The sequence below is a fragment of the Cygnus olor genome, chromosome 5 (genome assembly GCF_009769625.2).
Source record: "Cygnus olor isolate bCygOlo1 chromosome 5, bCygOlo1.pri.v2, whole genome shotgun sequence".
Lineage (NCBI taxonomy): Eukaryota > Metazoa > Chordata > Aves > Anseriformes > Anatidae > Cygnus > Cygnus olor.
In genome coordinates, this window is record NC_049173.1 from 33993653 (window position 1) to 34000772 (window position 7120).

General features: G+C 56.5%; 1 protein-coding gene across 4 annotated transcripts in view; it reads left to right on the top strand.

The window, feature by feature from the left end:
* Positions 1–6446: 6446 nt before the first annotated feature.
* MGA (MAX dimerization protein MGA) overlaps positions 6447–7120 on the top strand; it is a 65777-nt gene continuing 65103 nt past the window's right edge. For 2 of the 4 annotated variants that reach the window (XM_040557728.1, XM_040557735.1), the window contains exon 1: positions 6450–6625. The gene's annotated coding sequence lies outside the window, so the exon portion shown is untranslated. Of the gene's footprint in view, positions 6626–7120 lie in introns of all 4 variants that reach the window. The other 2 variants (XM_040557707.1, XM_040557725.1) reach the window with 2 other exon arrangements.

A 7120-nucleotide genomic window follows, 5' to 3' on the forward strand; every position in this document is an offset into this window, starting at 1 on the left:
AGGCACTTCTGTCAGGCTGTTTTCCTAACAAACCGAAACATTTCCCCCACGACCACCCTTATTTGGCTGTCACGCTCGGTAGTTCCTGCATGAGGCCAGATGCGTGGCTTTTCCTGCTCCAAGGAACCTGCTTTGGCAGGGGGGTTGGACCCGATGATCTTTCGAGGTCCCTTCCAACCCCTTTGATTCTGTGATTCTATTCTCATTCCTATCACCTTCTTTCTTGGCCTGTGTTTGGGCAGGAGCCTTGCTTCACTGGGATTTACCCAGTTAAAACACCTGCTGGAGTCAAATGCAGTTAATTTTGAGTAAAACTTTGAGTCTGTATGAGCACAGCAAGAAATAATACTTTCATGTGTATTTTTTTTTCCTGATATACATTGCGTTTTGCTGGCAATATTCATTCTCTAATGCTTAGCTGCCAGCTTTTGCAAATGCCACCCCCTCTTTCTTTTTTTTTAACCATGAATTTCTGTCGAGGCTATTCTGTGGGGGACCTGCATACAGAGTCCCAGTTTTATAGGGATTTGCTAACACCCGCTGTGCTCTGTTGGGACACCTGGAGCAGAGCCAGTGAAGCTCTCCCCCAGCCGCTCACCACGGCTTTGCCCCCCGAGGAGCCCAGTGTCCAGCAAAGTCACTGAATTTCTGTCTGACAGGAAGGCGCTGATGTGGTGTCTATGGCCTGCTTTCAGAAAGCTTGTAAGAATTGTATTGCCTTCAGATCTCTACTTTGCTGTCATTTTGGCTGCAATGAAGCAATGGATTCAGAAGCTTTTAGGGACAACACGTGCGGGCTGTGATCAGGAAGCCTTGTTACCAGGGGAAACCGAGCCGGAATCGATCGCTTGGCCCAGGAGCAGAAATACCGACGGACGTGGGTTTGATCGCATGGGCTCTGTCGCAGCAAGGAGCTCGGCGTTGGCATGAATCAGCCCCCAGTCACTGCGTGACAGTCTCGTGACAAAACCGGAGCCCTCACTTGATAACTGCTCTGAGGATCCTCCAACTTGAAGCATGCCAAGCCAATGCATTCCTACATGTGGGCAGGCTGGGGAAGCATAAAATCCCTTGGCTGTGCTGACGACAGCACCAAAATGAGGGGCTGGGTACTTCAGCAGCAGTAGCTCCTTGTCCAGGGCTGCCCCAGCCCCAAGGACAGCTGCCAGGAGGTTGGTCCAGTTTCCTCCAGTTTCTTTTCACTGGCTTAAAATGGAGCTGAAAGATAGATCAGACCTTGGGAAGTGGCATCTCTGCCCATGGCAGGGGGTTGGAACCAGATGCTCTTTAATGTCCCTTCCAACCCGAGCCATTTGATGATTTTATGGTTCTGTCATTTGATGAGTTCAGCAAGGATTTAATGGGACTGGAGGAGCTTCCAGAAAAGTCTTTATAGGAGCTGACTCTCAGCTGCCTGCTGTGTGCGGTGACAGGAATTTGTGAAGAGGAAGGAAGGTTTGCATGCAGAAAAGATCGAGTTGGGAATACAAGATACTGCCCGACCTGCTGGAGAACACGCGTCAGTAGAGGCGACAGAGTGGGAGTGGAGAGAAGCTGCGGGGCAGGCGAGAGCAGCGCTCTGCCCACGGCAATTAGCGCGGTGAATTTGGGAGCTCGCTGCCTCGCTGGTTAATCTGCGAGATAGCGATCCCAGGCGCTGCCCTATCATTAACCAAGCTGCGTGGGAGTACGCTGCAGCCACCTCCTCGCTTCTGTGCAGCCGGTGCGTGCCGCTGCTGCAGCTGCTGTGCCTGCACGCCGCCGGCTGCAGCAGGCAGCCCTTGGTCACTCACTGCTGCTGCTCCCTCCTTCCCCTTATTGAATTGCACTAAAACAAGCTACAAAGCCCACTGAGGTTCCAATTGCTAAACGACGTAAGCCAGCATGCCGCCAGGCCTAATTAATGCATTTCCCGGTGTTATCTGTCTGCATTATTCCTCCTCCTGCACAAATATACGTATGAGCAGGAGCAGACGTGTTTTGCAGGCATGTGGCTGGCTGCAAGAGAAGGGACCGAGCTGTAACAGCCTTTTGGTACCTGGCACCCAGGCTGCAGGGTGTGCAGGCAAGGGAAGATGCAGGGGCTACACCGGAGACCCCAACTGCACCCCAGGACAGGGCAGGATCCGATGCGGGTGCCTAGCTGCTCACAGGAGTGGTGTCAAATCCTGGCATCGAGGCTTGGACAAGCACTTACACCGAGCACTCAGCTGGGGCAGCCCAAGCCCCATCTGCCCTGTATTTGCTCATTCCCCACCCTCCTCCCCCCGTGCTGCAAAGTGGGATCCCGGCACTGCTGATGGTAAGGCGAAAGAAAGACGGCAGAGGCTGCAGGCAGGAGGCTGAAGCACGGGCACGCGTTTCCAGCAGCGCCGCTGCGGGGGTGGAAATCTCCGGCAGAGCAAGCAGCCGGTGACTCCGCACCCCCTGAGTGACGCCAGCCCGTCTGCCAACGCGCCCAACTGCGCCAGCGCCATCTCACCAAGGCTGATGCACCGGGTGGGACCCAGGGCAGCGACCTGGCTGGCTGCTTGAAGGGTTTTCTGTGTTTTCTACCTCTCGATGGGTTTTCTGTGTTTTAAACCTATTGATGGAGTCTCTCTGGGTCACTGCTTGCATTGCCCAGGGCTGTTGCCCGGCCAGTGGGCCAACTTTTCCTGCAGGCGTAATCAGGCAAAAATCTAAATGAGAAGAGCTGGCCCTATTTATAGCAGAAAATAGCCTAGCTTGATATTATTTCTCTGTTTTCTCTCTTAATATACTCAAGGAAATGTTCCCAGCCTGCTGAGTCCTGTAAAGCTGTAGCTGGGAGCTGCAGCACTGGGAGCACAGACAGAGGCTGGCCCATAGGGGCTTTATTTGGGGATTTATGCTCCCGCGTTTGGCAGTCGCTGTATCAGTGGAGCAGAACTTACAAAGGCTGGCTCCCTGGCACGACAGTGACACAGCTGAGGCAAGCACGTAGCCTGCACTCGGCCTGCCTTCACGCCATGCCCCGACAACTCTAGGTGAAGATGTTTTTTTACCCTCCTTGTGCTCATGCACCTTCTGAGCCCCGCCGAGCCCTGGTGCTGGTACCGCGGCGGGGCGATGGGTGGCTGCTTGCAGAAGTCCACGGGATGATGCCTTTGCAAGGCTGGCAGGAGCTCAAAATCGTGCTTTGCAGCTTGCCTGTTTCTAGATGAATTTTTACTGGCATCAGAAGGCTGTGCCTGTAGAAAATCTGGGCTTGCCTTCGTTCCAGGAAGGCTCTAAAATTTTATTAGGAAAAATAGTGGATTTCTTTTTTTTTTTCTGTAAGTATCTTACAAATGGTGCAAGCGATAGCACATCACTGAGCGTGAGCTTTGCAAATAAAGACACAGATGTCCTTAGCTCACTGTTAGTGAAACCAGGTGAAATCCTAAAGAGGACAAGGTTTTCTGCTTTCTTTCCACACATTCACAGGGTGACGTTCAGCCCTGGTTCCCCCACAACTGGCTGTCCCCATAGCCGCTCACCCAGCTGGAAGCAGGGCGCTGCCTTGCTTTCACCAGATGTTGTGGCAGGGCACAACATACCTTTTCCTCAGTGTGGATGAACCTGCAGACAATGTCTTTTTTTTTTTTTTTTTTTTCCCTCCACTTGAAATTCTGTTTACAGGAAGGGTGTCATGAACTTCTGCTCAATTAGATTGGTTTTGCAAATCTATGGGAAGAAAGTGAAATCAGAATTTGACACCAGACTGGTCATTTTGCCTTGTATTGACATTTGGCATACAAAATCTGAAGAGATTTCTGGGTGTGCAGTTGGGGTTGCCCTTGTGAGGCCCACAGCGAGACTGGGAGAGCAGTGAAGATGCCTCTGGCAGCTGCCAGCCCCCAGCCCGCACCATGCTCGTTTCTGCGCTGTTCCCTGGGATGTTTCTGCAGTTTTGTGATGTAGTTGTGCTGTTTATCGGTAGTATCCATGGGGAAAGCGTTTTATGTATTACTTTGCTTTTGACTGGTTGCATTGTCTCTGCCATTTCCGCAGCTTCTCTGGGTGCAACTCAGTGAAATGCATAATGTGCAAACAGTGCCCTTGAGTGGATGCCTTAAGGTGGCCCAAATGAGGATCCTGCAGCATGAGAACTACAGGCTTCACCTATCTGAGGAATCATCAGCACTTCTAATGTGCAAGGAAATAATTCTGGGAAGCAGCCGGCAGCTGGGGCACTCACTGAACAATGGCCAGCCAAGAGCACTCCAACAAGCCTCGGCAGTTGCTTTTGCACAGAGGCTTACGGACAGGGTAAGGTGCTTTGTGGCTGGTGCTTTCATCCAGCCCTGGGGGCAGCTCCTGGCTCGCTCGGGCTGGAAGCCAGCAACAGCACAGAGGCCCCATTCGGATCCCCCGCTGCATCTTCTGTGCATGTGTCTGTGCTTTGGGAGGTGAGCATCAGGCAAGGGGGATCAGCCAGGGCTGGGCCCCTCGCAAAACCAGGGCTGCTGAGCCAGCCTTGAGCTGTGAAATGTTCTCTAGAGCACATTTTAGGAAAGGTTTGTTGTCCTCTCCCCATTTATTAAAAGGTCTGAGATTTATTCTATTGAGATAACGATCTGCCCTCAGGGAGCTGCCTTGCAAGCAAACTTCACCCCCCTTTGCAGTTTTGCTGGTGGGAGGAAGGTTTAACCCCTTGCTCTCGGAACCTCCCGTTATCCCAACAAAGGGACAGCATCTGCTCCTGGGAACACAGTTTTCTACCCTGTCCGGGCAGGGAAGTGTTTCTTAGGTTGTGGTCCCTTCAAAATGGGAAAGGGATGAAACAATACTGGGCAAGACTTGCCGCAGCTGGAGATGCCAAACCTCCAGTGGCTACAGCAGCTGGGGCCCTGGCTTGCTGCCCCGGCGGCAGCAAGGCAGATCCTGAGGCAGATCCCAGCTCCTGCCCCTCAGGAACCGGTCCCCAGCAAAAGGCCAGCTCGAGAGGGGTCCCCACAGACATTTTCCTGCAAGGATTCTACCTGAGATGAGCACCAACATCAGCGAAGCTCGCAGAGGGGCGAGAAGAGAGGTTGCCAGGGAAGCGGGCTGGGAGCTCCAGCGAGCTGGGAACTCCAGCAAGCGGCCACTGGCTTTTTCTAGGGCCATGAAACTAAAGCAGCGAGGGGGAGGCCTTCCACATTGCCTGACATTGTTCCTTGGGGGACTGTTTCTAAGAAAACCTGCTCAGCCCTTCTTCCCAACCTTATCTTTTTACCCCTAGCAGTTGATCAATGGCCTCAAGCTTTGGAAATAAAACCTTTATTTATTTATTTATTTCCTGCTGATTTACACATCACAACACAGTTTGCAGCTCTGGTGACAGGTACGTCCAGCATGTGCAGGCTTAAATTGTGGTGATGATGTAAAACAGCAATTCTCTAAGATGAGCCATCCTCTTTTTGAAAACTTTGCCCAGTAGAAGTACCATTATGGTACTCTCAGAAAGCAGCCACCAGCAGCACACCCTTCCCACACCTTCTGATAAGGAAGCCCTTATTTGGGATGCAAAATCAACACTGGAAAGCTAGGAAATGGCAGCTTTACAATTATCTCAGCAATCTTTATCTGGCTGCCCTGTGCGTAACGCTGATTTCATTAAATATTCACACATTATTTTCTTCATATGATCCTGACTCATTCGGTGCACAGGAAGTCGCATCCGTAATTCTGACATTTTGCAGGCTGAATGATTGATTCAAGCCTTTAAACAGCACACTTCAGGCGTGAGGGTGGTGGTTGTTGTGAAAAGCAATTATTGTTGTTTAAGCGTAATTATTTTCGCGTTACGACTAATTATAAACGGGTGTTATTAATGGGAGAAAGTTTTTTTACGGGGGTTGGAGTTCGGCAGGCGCAAACAGACCGAGTAACAGCTTTGGCAGCCGGGCGCCCCTCGCCGCTCCCGTGTGTCACGCTTCCTGCCTCCCGCCCCCTCACAACCTGCGTTACTCCGAACTAATTTTATTTATAACTAGGGAAGGCAGCGCCCGTTTCTGCCCGCTTTTTGGGGCGCACACGCCCTTGGCTTCCACAAGCCCCTCGGTTCCCCAAGGCGCAGGCCGCCGGTTTCGTGGGACGGGCGAGCGGGGCGTGAGGGGGCGCGGCGGGAGCCCCCCGACGGCGGCTCCGGCCGCCATTTTGTGCCCCCTGCCCGCGGCGGCCCGGCCGCGCGCGCTTCCCTCGCGCCGCGGCGGGGGAGGGGCGGCAAGGGCGGCGGCAGCAGCGGCGGCAGCAGCAGGGCGGAAGCGCGTCGGCGGGCGGCGCCGGCCAATCAGCGGCGCGCTGCCGGCGGGCGTCGCGAGGCAGCTTTGCCGCGGCCGCCGCCGCGCTGCGCTGCTCCCCCCTCCCGGTTGTCCCCCCCCCCTCCCGGCCCCGGTAACGGCCGCGCGCCGCCGCAGCCGGTGCCCTGCTCCCGCGGGGGCGGCCCCGGCCGAGGGGAGGCGGGAAGGGGGGTGTGGGGGGGGGAAGGCAAAAACGGGAGCGGCCCACGTGATGGGCCGGCGCAGCCAATGAGGACGGCAGGAGGGTGCGCGTGGCACGCGAAGGCCGCAGGAGCCGCGAGCGGGCCGCGTGGGCCGGGGCGGTGCGCGGCGCCCCCGGAGCCGGCGGCGGGAGGCAGGTAGGAGGCGGCCGGCCGGCCGCTGCCCGCCGCGCCCCCCCCCGCGCCCCCGGGGCTGGAGCAGTGCTCGAGGAGGCGGCGTGAGGCGTGCGCGTCACGTGAGCGCGGCCGCCCAATCACACGTGCGCGCTGGCAGGGCCGCGTTTGAGGCGAGCGGACCGGGGAGCGGCGGCGGGCGGGCGGCGATCGCTCCTAACCCGCCGCTCCCCTCCGGGGTCGCGGCCGGCGCCGCCGCACCGCGAGTGGGGGTGCCCGGGGGTGGGGGTGCCCGGGGGTGGGCGTGCCGGCTGTGAGGGGCGGACGGGGCGGCGGGGCTGCCCGCTGCCTTCTTCCACCCTCCGCCCGGGAAGGGTCCGGTGCGGCCCGGCCCCGCGCAGCTGCCGCCTCCCGGGGCCGGCGGGCTCCTGGGGCCTGGTCCCCCCGCCCCGTCGGGGGCGTGCCTGGCGCCTCCCGTCACACGGCCTCGCCCTGGCCCCGCGGGCCGCGCCCGCCCCC